This window comes from Lonchura striata, chromosome 6, assembly GCF_046129695.1.
Source record: "Lonchura striata isolate bLonStr1 chromosome 6, bLonStr1.mat, whole genome shotgun sequence".
Lineage (NCBI taxonomy): Eukaryota > Metazoa > Chordata > Aves > Passeriformes > Estrildidae > Lonchura > Lonchura striata.
Genome location: NC_134608.1, coordinates 14,458,483 through 14,475,132, shown reverse-complemented (window position 1 = coordinate 14,475,132; position 16,650 = coordinate 14,458,483). Strand labels below are relative to the sequence as shown.

General features: G+C 37.1%; 1 protein-coding gene across 3 annotated transcripts in view; it reads left to right on the top strand.

The window, feature by feature from the left end:
• The window catches only part of LOC110481152 (protein TUNAR), a 157,932-nt gene that overhangs the window by 94,269 nt on the left and 47,013 nt on the right, over positions 1-16,650 (top strand). For all 3 annotated transcript variants that reach the window (XM_077783973.1, XM_077783972.1, XM_077783971.1), the window contains exon 2: positions 2,976-3,094. The gene's annotated coding sequence lies outside the window, so the exon portion shown is untranslated. The remainder of the gene's footprint in view (positions 1-2,975; positions 3,095-16,650) is intronic.

Genomic DNA, 16,650 nt, shown 5'->3' with positions numbered 1-16,650 from the left:
TTGGTCAGAATTCCTGAAACTGGAGTTCTTAATGCTGATCCCATAGTAATATAAGTACCTGAAGATGACATAATCCAGCACTGAAAGAGGATACATTGATTCCCTGACATGGTTTGGTGTGGGGTTGCATAAATCCCTCTGGTAGCATAAACTAGCACAGGAACATGCTGAATGTTTGAAGATGGCAGAGACAGGGATCTGTGTGCATCAAAACATGTTTGGAGTTACAGTGGGAGCAGTAGTCCCAACAGGCAGCTGCTGACAACATGGAATAGTGATAAAAGTAAAGTGAGGCTGAAGCAGGACATGTGCTTGTAGCCCATGCAATATGCTTAGGTGAAAACATACATGGGTAAGTGTGAAATGTGTGAAAAGCAAAATGTCAGACAATGAAAGGAAATCCACAGGCTAGAGGAGACAGAATTGTTTGCTCTGAAAAGAATTATGTTATCCATCAAATCTGGCAGAAACCTCAAATATTTCCAGGTTTGAGCTACCTCACCCCACTGCATGCAAATCAAGAGCTGCACAACAATCTGAGCCTAAAAAATGAAAGAGGTGAAATGAATACAAGCTTTTTCTTCCTGTGGACATTAAGGTAACTGGAGGAAATTGAAAATTTGTGGTGAACTCAGAAAAAAGACTGATGGCTTAATAAATTTTTTTGTATTTTCCCAAGCATTAGATTTCATAGAAGGCACTGTGAATTCTGTTGTGTACATGTGGCTAGGCTATGTGGCATGTGAGTATGCTCACAGCACCTCTACCAGTATTAGTTTGTTTTCATTCTTTTGGGTTATTGCCTGGCAAAAACAGTATAAAACAGGTTGCAGGAACTCTATAATCAAGCTTAAAATATTCAGAGAATGCAGCTGCGGAATTACATATTTGAGAGGCAATACTATTAAAAAAGCAGAAATATAGGATGCCAATATAATTATTGTTTCCACTGTTCCATTTTTCACTGTTGTCTCACTAGGTGAAAAGCAAACCAGAGGCTTTGGAAAGAACTGCAGTGTATCTTTCATGCAGGTTACTTCTCACTACAGTGTATTTCAGCATCCAAAATTGCACTTCTGGAACGGTTCTTCCTAATTCATCTGCTGCTTTCAATAGAATTATTCTTTTTCATTACAGCTTATAAACTTAGGGCTAACCAGTCTCACAATTTCTTGCTTTTCTCAAAGCAGTTTCTCTATGTGGATGGCCACATTTTTCTTTAATTTTGGGGTAGCAGTAAAGCCCTAACTTGTTTAAGTATTTGAAGTTTTTACTTGGCTTGGATGAAATAAAACCCACTGTAACAGACACAGAAAAAGAGAAATTGCTTTAAGGAATATTCCAATGCAGTTCACTAACCATTAAGTATTGTTCTACTTTTCTAAGCTTAAATCTCTACTGACATGAATCTTTTATATCCTGCAGTGCAAGTTGTACTACTTGGATAACTAACAGAGTTAAAGCAGTAGTTTCATTAGACCTGAGAAAGTTTGGAATTGGTTGGGATTGTTGAGCAATTGAATCTCCACTTTGTGGCAGTGGAAAGTCTTTTATGTTTTAATAAACAAATATTCTTTAATGTATTCCTGAACTTGATTTTAGCCATCATTGGTTAAAAAAAAAAAAAAAAAAAGAAATGTGTTTTTGATATAGCAATTTGAAGGTATACTTTTTGTGTAGTAGTACGTATTTGTTCCTCTTTTTATCTATGGCTTTTAATTTGAGTTTATTAGCATGGAAATTAGAATGAATGATGTTAAATAAGATGAGCAGACAATGACAGAAGAATAGATGGGAACTGTGACTGTCAGTGGCAGTGCTAACAAAACCATGGCCAAATGTTTTCTACATATATATAATACTGTGCCAAATTCAGCAACTGTTTATGGAAATTATGTATACTGAAATATGACATGGCTTACCTGAAGTAGGACAAACCAAAACTGTTGAACATTTTATTTATTTAAAAATATACTTCCTAAAACAAATCACATTTTTCCCAAAATGGGTCCAAAAGATATGCTTTTATTTTGCTGAGAACTCCAAGTTGGTCTTTGATGAACTTCATAAGGTTTCTGCTGTCCTACTTCCTGAGTTTTATATTATTTTGGGTTGTGGCTTGGTATTCCAAGAAATAATGGCAATAATTCCCCTAAAATGGACATGTGTTAGCCTTGTTTCTACTAACAGAAACATTAGGGCTCCCCTCTGACTGCTGCAGTTTCTCCCAGGTGATGGGCAGCAACCTCCCAGTTGTGTTGGGTGGACACCTCTGTGGACAACCAAAGAACAGCCCTTACACTGAATATATCCAGGCTGTGGGCAGCTCCTGGACTACTGCTCCCCTGCTGATGATTGCCCCTCTTCTTTGCAGAAACACAAAGGTCCAGGAGCAGGTTTTGCCTGTGAAAACAAAGGCAAAAAAGGCATTTAACCTTTCCACTGCCAGTTCTTCACTTCCCTTCAGCACACCTATTTTTTCACTGATCGTCCTTTTGCAGGCTCAGGGACTTGCAGAATCCCTCTTTGTAAAATCTTTGAGCATCAGATGGTTTTTGTCTTCCTTGATTTTGTCCCAAAATATTAAGTTGTGATTGTTTTACTCCCTTTCTTGCTTACATTCCTTGTACATTCACATTTTGTATTCCGTGACATCAGGTTTCCTAGGCCAGTGACATCAGGCTTCCTAAGCCAGCTAACACTTTCCTTTTCACTTGTTTTGCCTGTTGAAATATCCTATAAATAATACCTTGTGTAGTATTTTTCTCTTAAATGGATAGATTGTAAAAGAAGAAACAGTCTGAAAAAGAAAATTTCAGTATAAACAATATGTTTGACAATATCATAATAAAATGCAGAAGTTATTAACAGAAATTGTAGTCTCTAGCAAAAAAATGTTTTTCTGCTGTTGATAAACTGAATTATTTTTTCTTGGTCAGTTTGTTACAAACCTTTTCTCTTCCCACTATCCATAGGGAATGAATACTGTGTACCCAGACAGCAATAAACCTTCAGCTGCTGACCACTGACAGAAATCTATAGACCACCAGTTTGGGAAACCTCAGCTTTAAACTCTAAATGATTCAACATTTGTGTAAGTCAGACACATTCTGCTATTATGTAACAAAATAATTTTATATCCATGTTCATTGTAATGCTAAGAGCTTCAGACAGTGTACGAACTGTTTACTCTTACAAATTGTCTCTCTAATAATTAGGTGATAAAATTGAAAGTGCTTGTGAACTCTAGATATGTCCTCAAAATGTGCAGGAAAAGCTGTGTGCTGGTTCCAGGCTGTTAAAGAAATCCATGATACATTTTGCAGTGCTTACATGGTTTGGGTTGGGTTTTTTTGTATGAAATTTCAGCTTAAAACAATATTACTAAACAACTAAGGTCCTATTATATTGATACTTAAGGCAAGGCTCAGATATTTTTGTTTAATAATGCAAATGACATATAAAATGTACAGAGCTGACAAACACTCAGAGAATGTTTTCTTTTTTCCCCTAACCAAGTTGACTATTTCAGGCAAAGTCAAATATTGGTATTTAAATTTTTATTTCCTCTGTTGCTCTGTCCTTTTTTACTTTACAGTGAGAGCTACTATGGAAATGCAAAAGTATTACAAGGAGAGACAATTTTGACTAATATAGGTTGAAGTGTTTTATGAATGGAAACAAGCTGTAGAGAAATCACTTAAGTCACTGTTGAGATGCATTCATCTCTGGTAGTGCATAAAAGTTAATTAACAGTGCAGTGAACTGGAGGCAATTCAGAGAGAAACATTATTAAATGGGGATGTATAAAGAAAGTGAAATGCCTTTCAGTTTACTGGCTAAGGGTAGATAAGTATCTGCTAATGTCTGTAAGTGACCTTGACAGCAAGGAGGAACAGTCTGACTGGAGATGTTCCTTGGGGTGTTCTCTCTGTGGAGTGATGGGATAAAAGAACAGGTGATCAGGTTGTGATGTGAAAGACACACACACATCCTTTTCCATCCTAACTTCTGGCAGCTATTGAAGCTGCATCCATATAGCCCCTATATGCAGAAAACATCTTACTAATTGAGCACACTCATACAGGGCCACCTAATGTAAATTGTAGTTTTCTGTTGTATATATAGCAACTGAACGTAGAGAACAGCAAAAGCCACTGAGGAGTGGATACTGAATTCCAAACATGGATAGATTTCAAGACAAGGAAGAGCAAAGCCATTGCTTTGTGTATTTAAAGCTAAACTAGAAACTACTGCTTTAGAATATTTTGAGAACAGTCCTGCTCTCATGAGGAGGTAGACTTAAAACTCTAAATCAACCTTTTTAGACTGTATTTCTTGTTATGGGATGATCGAGTTTCCTATTGCCAGCCCTAGATAAACTCACAAGAGTTATTAACCTCAAACATCTATTTCCATGGACTTTCCTGGTTTTATTCTGGTTACTCCTTTGTCGGGACAATTGTGCACAGAACACACTATTTGGTGGAAAATAGGTGATTAAACTGTGCCTGCTCCTGAAAGCTGAATTTTCCTATCCTTAGTTTTCTTACCATTTTCTAGATAGATTTGGGATATGGAGTTTGTGAACAGTAACAGGTTATAACTGATGTGATCAAAGACAACTAGAATTCAAGACAAACCTCAAATTTATCTTGATTGCATGTCTTCTGCTTTCTTCTCTCCTAGATTTTTCAGGATTTTCCATTGCTGTAGGTTCTCCATGCATGTGATACAAGTTCTTACATCACTGTCAGAATTATGAGACTTCAAATTTTAGTCCTATTTCTTCCATTCAAATGGTAAAATAAAATGGATTGATATGCATCTTTATTCAGGTTAAGAATAAGTAATATTCAAAAAAAAATTTCTATTTCATCCATGATCAGTTAACAGAAGCTCTCTTTCTCTATTGATATCCAGAATGACAATTTAAAAGTACTGAATCTCATTTTGAATATAAAAAAGTTGTAAAGCTATTGGTTTGCTCCTTGCTCATTTGAACTGAACCCTTGCTGTATGCCTCATTGGCTAACCAGGAATTCAAAGAGTTCACATATAACTTGCTGATGTTTTGATGAATGACTGAGCTCTGAGATGAAGGTCCAGAAGAACTCCTGGAAAAGTGAGCACTGTAGCAGCTGGAAGCAAAGTTGTGGGAGCTGGATGTTTCCACTTACCCATTTTTCTAGACTCTGTGAGCTGGCAGTCAGTTGGCAAAAGGAGGCAGAAATATATTCTTCAAAATATTTCTATTCAAATGAGTAAAAGGATGGTGTAAAAATAAAACAAGAGTGAGAGACAGGAAGATAGCATGAAAATAGCAATTTGAGTTATTGTCACAAGGGAGCATTACACATGGCATCACATAATGCATGAATTAATCATCACAACATTCTTTGGAAACGAAGCAGAAAAGTACAGAACATGACAAGAATTATATTCAAATGCAATAAAATCTTATTTGAAAGTTGTTTACATTTTAAAAAGTAGATCAGTAAATTAAGGGTAGATGAAACTGGTTTGTGAAAATTCCAGGAACTTAAATTCATCCATACAGTGAAACTAATTCAAAGCTGATATATTTTCCTTCATAAGGTTGATTGCAGCAGGCTCCCCCTCCCTGGAGACTGGGTCCTGTGCAGCATTCTTTAAGAGAGCAATGCTGGCAAACCAGGCTCAGACAGTGTGAGTGAATTTAGGTGTCTTTGCACCTTACATGGCTCCTTCATGGCTGTCATTTGAAGTGCTGGCAGAGCACGGTGGCTGCACTGTTACCTGGATTGCACAGTGTGACAGATTGTCACCAACCTGTGACACCCAAAAGAGACCCTCCCACCAATGCTCCCCATTGCTTCTGATAAGAATATCTTTACTTTGCCAACACTGGCTGTTGGACTTAACAGAAAGGGGCCAAGTGGGGCTCCCCATGGGACTTCCATCCTCGTGCTAATCTGGAACCAGGAAAGAGAAAAAAATGAGGAAAGACAAAATCAATAAAGGAAATTATTGGAGGAAGAAAATCATGAAAGCAACAGAGGCAAACCAATTAAAACAAAACAAAAGAAAGGAAGGTTAAATTCACTCCATGGGCCAGAGCCATCCCTGGAACTTCAGCAATGCAGCCCTGACCGTAATGGATATCCTGGTGGAGTTAAAGCATTCCCTGAAACATGACTTTTGTCATGATACATGATGACATCTTCTAAAAAACAGTTGTGTGAGGTGTGCTACCCAGCCTTCCCAGAAATACTGGGACCTTCCAGTTGATATGGGTCATGATGTGGTTATAGGACTTAAGTGCTAAGCCTTCCATATATCCCTGAAATTAATTCATCTGCTGTGTACCAAAATCTAATTTATTTCCTTATCATCTTCCAACCATTAAATTGCTAGAGCTGAGTTGTGTAAATGCTTTAAAGAAAGGCAGCTTCTAGTCACTAAGGAATATTGCAGAAAATTTGCCTTCTGAGCATGGTTATATAACACCCACTTATTTTAATTAGACTTTAGCTCTCAAAGTCCCACTTTACCTAAGTGGCATGATCACTGAAACACAGTAGAGATCTGTGATAGCAAATGCAATCTATCTGCTCCTTTCAGCAGTGACTTCTCCTTTAATATTATGTCTCTCTGGCATGTGAGCCCCAAGCAGCTACTTGCAGTGTTGTCTATTATTAGTGCTTACTCAGAATGGGTCTTGTTCTCCAGCAGAAGTGCAAGAAATGTTTGTGTAAGCATTGCATAGCTTTAATTTTCCTACAGAAGAGTGGTCCTCAGGGAGGAGAGTCAAATAAACAGCAGCTTAAACTGTACTCCAGGTAGCTGAACGCCAGGAACAGGACCTAACCAAATTACTCACAAAGTGATGCTGATGTTAGTCTTTTCTCAAGCAGAGACAATGGGGTTTTTTTTAAATAAGTAAATTCCAACTAATTAAAGGTTTCCCTTCCTTCCATTCTAACTTGAAATTTTTGCTGCAATAAAGTCTTGGGCAAGCATGAAAAAGGTATTGTGATTAAATCCATTAAGTCCTCAAGCCCTTCAGCCAACTGCCTCTTCTTCCTACGTTTTTTGTGATGTGTCCTCTTGTAGAACATAGAGACCCATTTGTCCAGGCACTGAATGAATACTATTTCAGTGTACAAACCCAAAAAGAAAGCCAAATTGTACGTTTGTCATTTCCTAAAAGGATAATTTGTGTATATAGGTGGCAACAATCCCTTTCTGGTTTTTGTGTTCTTGCTCTTCTAACTAAGCAGAAGAAACACTTTTTTTCCATGTAATCATGGCAAGTCTACAGGAAATTCCTGATAATTGTGCTATGCTTTGTTATGATGATGAATTACTGCACATATTTCTGCCATATCCATTAGTCTTACTTTTCAGTCTTCACCCTGCATGTGCTCTGAGATAAATTGGACATTGAGACTAAAAGGCAGCATCATCATGAACCAGATTGTTTTAAGGTCAACTTTTTTATCTTGCTTTCTGACATCAGCTGCTCTTTTAAATCTGAAAATGGGAGGCATCACATTTTTTTCCTCTCACTGTCTGATTTAGAGACTGAATGCTTTATAGAAAATGCCATCCCTTAATAAAAAAGCAAGAACGAATTCCAAGAATAAGTACCTTACAAAACCAAACAAAAAATCCAATCCTACATGCAGGTAAAACAGTCTTGTATCAAAAAGGAAGTGTGGGCTCTGCCTGGAGGGAAGAGATATAGCTGATAAAAATTCAGGACTGTATAGACTGGTAGGGGAATTTCAATAAACCTCTTTAGGAAATGAGAATAAGCACGGAAATAATCAAATGACACAAATCATAGTGAGCGTTTTCAGCAGTTTGTTTTACCAAGTGGATTGTTTACTTCTCAGAGCAGTCACTGCAGTCAAGCAGGGAAAGAAATGCAGTCGAGCATCTGCTACGTGTCTTCTTTATCTCAGTGGACACTACATTTTTTGCCAGACATGATGCATACACACAAAAGGCATGTTGGGAAGAAGCTCAAAGAATTGCTCAGTCATCTGGAAATATCTAGTCTAAAAGAATACTTAACCACCAAATGTATAACTTATATCAGGAGCTATACCTGTTTAAACCGCATCCATAATCAAATTTATTATGGTCAGTTCCTACAAAATGCTGCAGTGGAGAAGTTAAAAGGAGACTACATGCACAGATCACATGAGTAATAATATTATCTGAACTTTTTTAAAGGAAATTGCTCAGGGAACTGATATTTAGAGAACATTAAGCTGTTGGGAAAATTACTATTTTTTGTTTAGATTCTATTAATAAAAGGTAACTTCTCTTTTGTAAAAAATTGATTGCCAAAAGGTGAATATGTGTTTCTGCATAGATATGCTCTCTCAGAGCTTCATGAGTCTTTTGTTGCCTAATGTTCCAATGTACTAAATTCGTGGTGATCTTGCAGTGAGGGGGTCAGCACCAAAGTGTCTGAGTATACCTAATACACAAAGGTTAGTATCTGATGCCCTCTCTGCCCAATATTCTGCAGCACAGGCCAGCTCCAGCTTGGATCATAGCCCAGTTTGTCATCTACTGAGCCTGCATGAATAAACTGAGAGGTGTGAACTTTTAGTTCACATGTTATCCTGTAATAATGTGTCTAAATGCATTACAAACCTGAGGTGACAAAAAATGTGGAGTTAACTTATGACCATCTAAATTTGATCATATAGCTATGCCTTAAAATGACCCTTAAGCCCAAAATCATTCGTCTGTAACTCCTGTGAAAGTAATTGCTGGTGATTTCTGCTTGACTGGTTCTGAAGACAGAGTATGCAATGGATCCTTGTACTCCTGAGGAACAGATATAAATTAGCTTGTGCTGTGCTTTCCTCCTGTTAGCCTGTTGAATAGGAGGGAAACCATAATAAGCCACTTCTTATGAGTGCTACATATCCTGTGCCATGACCTTTGCAGAGAAACTGTTCAAATCCCTAAATTCCAGAGATTCAGCTGATAATCAAGATACCTAAGTTTGTTATGCCTACCTGCAGGAGTCTGTTTGTGGCCTGCTTCATTCATCCCCACACAGGAACTGCTGGCATTTCAGATGTCCTGGAGTATGCAAGGCACCTTGACAGCTCTGCAAGATGTATTGCCAACAGAACAGGCAGGTTATGCTGTCCATCTCACATGGCACTGGCTCCTTCTGTGCAGGCAACGGATTGAGCCTCAGTATCAGAGCCATTGTTAGAGTCCACACAGATCAAGGCTGGAGTCACTGGAGCTGAGCGAGTGATTCAGCTCAGCAGCTGCTGGTTCCCTTGGTTGGGATGAACTCAATTCTGCTCTAGGTTGCACTGGCTGGATTTTTGCTGACTGCAGATGAACACCTGATGAATGTGTGCATGCTTAAATGGAGATAACTGTCTTTAAATAGCCTAAGCACAAAAACTGTTTGAAGGGTTAAGAATTAACTTTTGAAATTTGAAAGGATAGTGGCAGAAGTTTATTTTTACTATGAAAATTTATCAGGGGAAACATACCTGGTACACAAAAATTAACACAGAAGACAGACCAACTGAAAAATGACCTATCAGACAGGTTCCCAAAGAAAAGCAGTCTATTGCTTTGTGTTTTTTAAATGTTAGAAGACACATTAATGATCAGTGGAATGTTTGCAGAAGGTGAACTGGAACTAGATAGCATAATGACAGTTTTTGGTTGCTTTGATCCCAATAGTTTTGTGGGGCAAGATTTCCCATTCCTCATTAGTGAAGAGCTAAAAGGGAAAAGGTGGGCTATTTCTATCAGTAGTACATTTTTCAGGGAGCAGATGCTGAGCTGTATGTGCTGTTTCTCTGCTGCAGGGCTGGCCTTGTTGTACTAAAGACAGAGGTGCAGTAGCATTCACATGTGCAAAATTTAATTACTCTGATTTATCAAGCAATTATTTTTCCTACTAGTTTTATTTAACTGTGGGAGATCTCATCCTTTCTTTGAGCATAATGAGTGCATTTGCTTCGGGAGGCAATTTGCTATTCACAGATGAATTCTCTTTAACAGTGACTTTGCCTTTATTTTTCATTTTAAAATGAAATTACATTCTCAATTTGTTAGTAAATTTGAGTAGTAAATTTCTTAGTATATGTGAACAGTGAATTCTTTATTGCATGATGACAGAGCTTCTGCAGGAAAGCAATTCTCATCCAAAGCCTCCTTCTAAAATTGATAAGCTGTGCTGATGGAAGATGGAAATTTTGAGTTTGAACCACCAGGCTGGGGAAGGTCTCATGCAGTTTCTATTTCCTGCATAAGAGCACTTAACTTCTAATCTATAACATAAATTATAATCACCACTTCCATTTTTCAGCATTTAAGTGAATTAAGGAGTGTTCTGTTTCCAAAGTACTTGGTTTAAGCCAACATCCAGGACATGGTTTGAGTCTCTAATTGTCAGGTTTGCACAAGCTTTTAGCTCAGAGTTTCAGAAAGGGGACACCATGTCATACTACTACCTCTGGTTAGTATAGTGCTTGCTGTGATTCTCACTCCCATTTAGAAGTATCTATCTCTTCCTTGTATCATGAGAAGGATTTGTTTCCACTATCCATGTCTGTGATTTCTGCTGAAGGATCAGATAAATCAAAGGAGATGAATCTTAGTCTGAAAATAAGTGTTTAACAGAGAAGTGGGTTAGTTAGGTTGTCCTGCTTCTGCTGTCCTGGAGATAGAGGTAAATCTTCTTCGTGAGCCTTTAAAAAGAACCATTACTGAAAAACTCTCATTCATAGAAGAATTGGCTTTATAACAGTCAAATATGTGACTTGCATATGACACAACTCCAGACTTCAGTGGTGAGGGTCTAGAATCAGACAGCAGCCCTTATGGAACTGTGGAAGCTGACTCCTCCTGGTTTTACCTTCATTCCCTGTCTTTCTTTGCACACTGAACATCTTCCAGCATTTTGTCTATTTTTCTTTTAAGCATATTCTATTGAAAACTTACCTTTTTCTCATTTAAAAGTACATATTATCCGTTATAAACTATTCTGCTAAATTGGTCTTTGTCATTCCCAATTCATATGGAGCATCTCATCATATTCTCCATTTTACCAAACTGCCTTCTATGTTTTTGTATCACTGTGGCATCTCACAACTCTGTTACTTTCACCAGATTCATTTCCCACACTTGTAACAGCAGAAAACAGCCTAATTGTCATTAGAAAAGCAATCCAGTTGGAACAAAAATAATTAGGATACATCAGGAAAAAAAGCCATGTGGACCATGACAGGAAAGAAAATGCTCTTCACATCGATTTTTCTTCTTTTCATTCTTGAATGCTTCAGAGTTTTCACTTGATTCATGCTGATAAGATGCACTTAATGTAGTTGCAATCTAGAAACCACAGGATTTCACAGAATCACAACAGCTGGAAGGAACCTCTGGAGACTGTGCAGTCCAAACTAGTTCTCATACCAGGGTCAATTACAGCATATTGCCCAGGGCTGAAGATTCTAAAGATTCTATAACATCTCTAGGCAATGTATTGCAGTACTCAACAGTATTCAGTTAATGTATTCATAACATCTAGATAGTAAGGCCAGAAGGAAGCACTAGAAGCATGTAATTTAATCTCCTTCAGAAAAAAAGTAAGGAAAGACTTTGTCAGTCATTTCTACATAAAGCCACATATACACACATTTACAAGACAGTATATTTCATAGGATGGACTTGTATTTTCAAATGCAAGTAGAAGTAATTGAGACTCTACAACACTCATTGGTGATTTGTTCAAGTAGTTATTAGCCTCTGCAAAAACAGAGAGAAAAGCAACTAAAAGGACACCAAAAAAAAAAAAAAAAAAAAAAAAAAAAGGGAAAAGACACAGGATGGCAACTCCCTTAACGTAAAGCTGTGCCATTTATGCCTAAGCATCTTTTGATAGGTGTTTGTCTATCTTTTCCTAGATAAACTCCAGTTATGGAGACTGAACTGTTTTGTGAATATCTTTGGTTGTCCAAAGGTTTTGCCAAGACCTGGCTTTGAATTTTCCTTGTTGGTATATACCTGAGGAACTTCTTGTTTATCTGTTCATGGAGAATTGCATAGTCTCTTCCTTACAGCTACTTTTTCCACATCTGAAAACTGTTAAAGTTCCTTTGAAATGTCTCTCATTTAGATGATATGACCCATTCAACCCTTCTTGAACAATATTTTATTGAATTCTATCATTCATTCCTCTCTCTTAACTCCTTTCAGATGACCTAGACTATTCTCAAGGAGCAGTGCTTGTAACTGAAAACCTACTCCAGTGGCTGCTGCACCAGCCCTTACAGACAGCCTTTCATTTAGGCAGGATGTTTGCTTTTGGCAATGTTATTGGCACGTGCTCTGATCTGATCCATTTTAATCCTCAGATCTTTTACAGCAGAGCAGATCTGTCATTCTCTATCCTCTATCTGTGTAGTGTAATATAAATGCATAACTTTTTTCATTTTCCCTCTAGTATGAATCCTGTTTTTTCAGGAATGATCTTTAACCTTTTAAGATTACTTGGAGTTTTATTCCTAAATCTTTCAGTACTTGAAACTTCTTCAGTTTTGGTAGGATCTCTGTATATAACAATTGTATTATATTCATAATGTTATAGAAGTGATTTTTGAAAATATATCAGATTCTGAAATATTGTTTTTAATATACTTTAATTTTGAATGGAATATCCCAAAATAGTTGTTGATGAAACTTCCAGATCTGAAAGTCATTAAGCTGCATATTTGTTGAAACCAGCCTACCACATAAAAGTTAAATACATTCTTACCATACTTTTTTCATGTTCTTTCTTGACATCTGCTAGTGGCTTCTATCAGAGAAAGGATACTCAAATCAGCAGTTTAATTTTGACTTATACAATCAGACCATCATTTACAATGGAAAATACTCCAGAGATCATTAAGTCCAGTCATCAGCCTAGCACTGTCAAGCCCTCCCCTAAACCATATCCATAAGTGCCAGTCTTTTAAATGTTTCCAGGAATGGTGATTACGCACTTCCCTTGGCAGCCTGTTCCAGTGCTTGACCACCCTTTCAGTGAAGAAGATTTTCCTAATATCCAATCTAAACCTCCCCTACTGCAGCTTGAAGCCATTTCCTCTCATCCTGCTGCTTGTTGCTTGGAGCAGAGACCAGTTCCCCCTGGCTACAGCCTCTTTTTGGGTGGTTGTAGAGAGAGACAAGACCCCCCAAGCCTCCTTTTCTTCAGACTAAACAGCTTCAGCTGCTCCTCATAAGAGCTGTGCTCCAGCTCTGTTGCCCTTCTCTGGACACACTCCAGCCTCTCAGTGTCTCTCTTGTCATGAGGAGCCCAGATCTGAACACAGAGAATTTCCACTGAGCTTATCCTGGAACCTCTCATTTACCTATTTTCCAAACTGTTGTTCTGGTTTTATTACTCATCTCTATCTCTGCAGTTCATTTTCCTAGCTGTTAGATCAGAGTTGATATTTTTAGTGAAGATAGAATCAAAGATGACATTAACACTGTGACCTTCTCAAGATTCCTGTTGAGGAACAGACCAGGATTTTTCTTAATATTCTAGTACTAAAAATTTTCTCTTATGTTTTACTTTGTTACAAGTTATGTTTAATCTTTCATTTTATACCTAGACTGTTGACACTCTAGTTCAGGATACTTTGTTCAGTATACTATGAATTGTCCTTTTTTTTGTTCCTTTTGGTTTTTTTGTTTTGCTTTGTTTTGTTTTAATGGCACTACAGTTCTCTCCAATTCTTACTCCCCTTTTTACTGGCATTATGTAAAAATCTAGCACTTCCACCTCCAAGTGTTTATTGCAATCTGCTGTCCTGGGCTCCATGATTTATGATGTTTGTGTTCTCACTTCTAACCATCTGAGGCTTGTTAATTCTGTCATCTATTTCATGGCCACTCTGACAGGTTACTTTGCATCTGCACAATCTCAGCCTGTTCTTCCAGGCTGGCCAGAAACACAGTCAGAGGCCTTTTCCTTTACTTGCTTTCTTTAACTTTTGTAGAAAGAGATATGTCACCATAAGCCTTTGTTACCAATATGTTCTTTCTTCCCTGTTTTCCCAGTGGTCTGGATGATGGAAGAGTCCACCTCAAACCTGCCCTGTGTTTTTCATATTTTTGCCAGTTGACCAGAAAATGCATGTTTCACCTTATCTTTGTGACCAAAACATGACAATTTGCTTTCACCTTCAGCATTTTAACAGGTTTTTATTCCTACATCACCTGGGATTCAGAATAATATCAGTTATCCTTGATACACAGAGAACATGTCCTTTGTTTTATTTTTCTGTGAAAGCCTAACAAGATATATAGACTTATGTCTGCTAAATAATTAAATTAGGCAGTATGGAAGCATTCAAATTCTGGTACCTTCTCAGTCAAATTATCTGTTGGTATAAATTCCATTACTTCAATATGGTTTCTTAAGCAAAAAATTACCAATATTTTCCCCTTAAAAGTAAACAAAAATTACATATATGTTCTTAAAATCTGAAGTTGACTTTTTATTTTAATTTAGGAAATCACAAAACAACAAAACATTTGGACAAATTTTCTGAACCATGTAATAATGTAAAGTAATAATAATGTAATTATTACTTTAAATATTATATCCAGGGTAGTTCATAGTCCAGAAGTAGTATTATTGCAGAGAAAAATAAAGAAGATTATGAGAGCAAAGACAAAACACAAGAAAAAGAAACTCACTTTTCATATCTTGTGGATACTACATTATAAGGCAATGAGGATTTCCCTTTTATATGATTAATTCAGATTTTAATAAGTAAATTCTTCTGTAAAACTGCAGTCAATTTTTCATCATTAATGTAGAAGTTAAAAAAAGTGTTCTTTCTCAAGATGAATGGAGAAAAAGATATAATATTATTGACTTTCTTAAACCAATCTCATATGATGGATTTATGAAATGAAAATAATCTAGAAATTCCTTAGACTGTGACAGGAAATACAAATCAAGTGAATGGAAAGGCAGTTGCACTGAAATAAAGACATTTCAGGAGATAATGGGTTCACTACAAAAGGGTCTTCTGTTAAGTACTTCCTATAATTCTGTTTTCAGTGGAGTACCTGACAAGAGACGGGCAAAGTTGCATGTGGATACATCATGGATTTGTTCCCTAGTAGCTGAAGATGTATTAGGGCTGTAGGCAAAGCAAATGTAGTGAGGATTGGAAGGATGGAAAATTCTTTGTCCAACCTGGAGTGCTGTTTTCTGGTTAGTAAAGAACCAAAAGAGACCAAGGAAAGCCTCCAGAACTGACTTATAATGCTTTAGTTCTGATTTAACTTTTTTTAGCTAAAGGGGAAAGATTATCCATCCACAGTGATTAGAGGCATAATACCTACAAGGATCAATCCATTGTGTCTTCTGGGTCTCAAATGTGATCAGGAAAGGTGTCCTAAGTTGTGCAAAGGTGTGTTTAGTTCTATATTACCTTTACACTGTTTCCAATAAATTTTCTGGAAAAGAGAGCGTGGTGCCAGGCAGAAGGTTTTATGGCTTAAGGTGATCTCTTGACTGGAAATCTGGGAAACACGTGGAAAGGATGACCTAGGAATCAGCCACATCTTACCATGGCTTTGAAAGGGACATTAACACTCACAGCTGGTGGCTGGGCTTGTGGGTTTGCCCAGCATCATGGGTTTGTGCAAATTATAGATGAAGATTCATTTTTAAAATTCAATGAGCTGATGTCAAAAATTTTTCTCAAGGAATACAAGAGATTATCTTTAGTGGTGGCAGTAGGCATGAACACACAATTACTTGTATTCCCTTGTATTACTCCATGTGGGAATTGCTAAATGATTCTTCTTGCTGTTAGAAAAGGAAAAAATCCCCTTTGTTTTCTTGTAAAAGCTTTCCCTACCACCACTTTTTTTTTTTCTCTTAATAAAATTTGGGGATATGAAAGGAAGAAAAATGGATGGGCAGAGAATTCTGGCAATGCTTTTCTTAGAACTGGGTTTTTTTACTCTTCTGCTCTGAGATATAAATTCCCAACACCAAAGAATGAATAACAGGTAAAATTTCTCAAAGGTCATAAACCTGGAGCAAAATTTCCAATGCCTGCAAATTTCCAGTGCCTTCCCAGATAGGCAAAAATATGTATCAAATAGGCATTCATATTTTTATGTGGAAATACTTGGCTCATACTATTTGAAACCTGTCCTAATGAGAAAAATGGAAAGTCTCACTTGAACTCATGGAAGTTGATCTCAATGTTCACAGAGCAGCAGATACCAAAACTGAAAACATCTTCAAAATCCATTTTAGAGAGCTTTAATAAAGTCCTTCTCTATGTTAGATCCTCACCCCTGTTCTTTTTGACTACAGCAAGCCTTATGCCTCATGTACACTGGAAATCAAATTCAGGAATTACATAATTTGCTACAAGAGTAAGGAGTGGCTGCTTAAGGGGTCATCTCCCATTCTGCTACTTCACAATAAATCTGAATGAAATCCTATTTCAGTGAAAGTAGTCACTAGAGGGAAATAGAACAGAATTTCATCTCTCAATTTTGATGCTGAAACAAGAAAACTAAAAGTTACCATTCTAGAAGTGCTTTTGGTGCATCTGCCCTACTTTAAAATAATTTTGAAGTTCATAT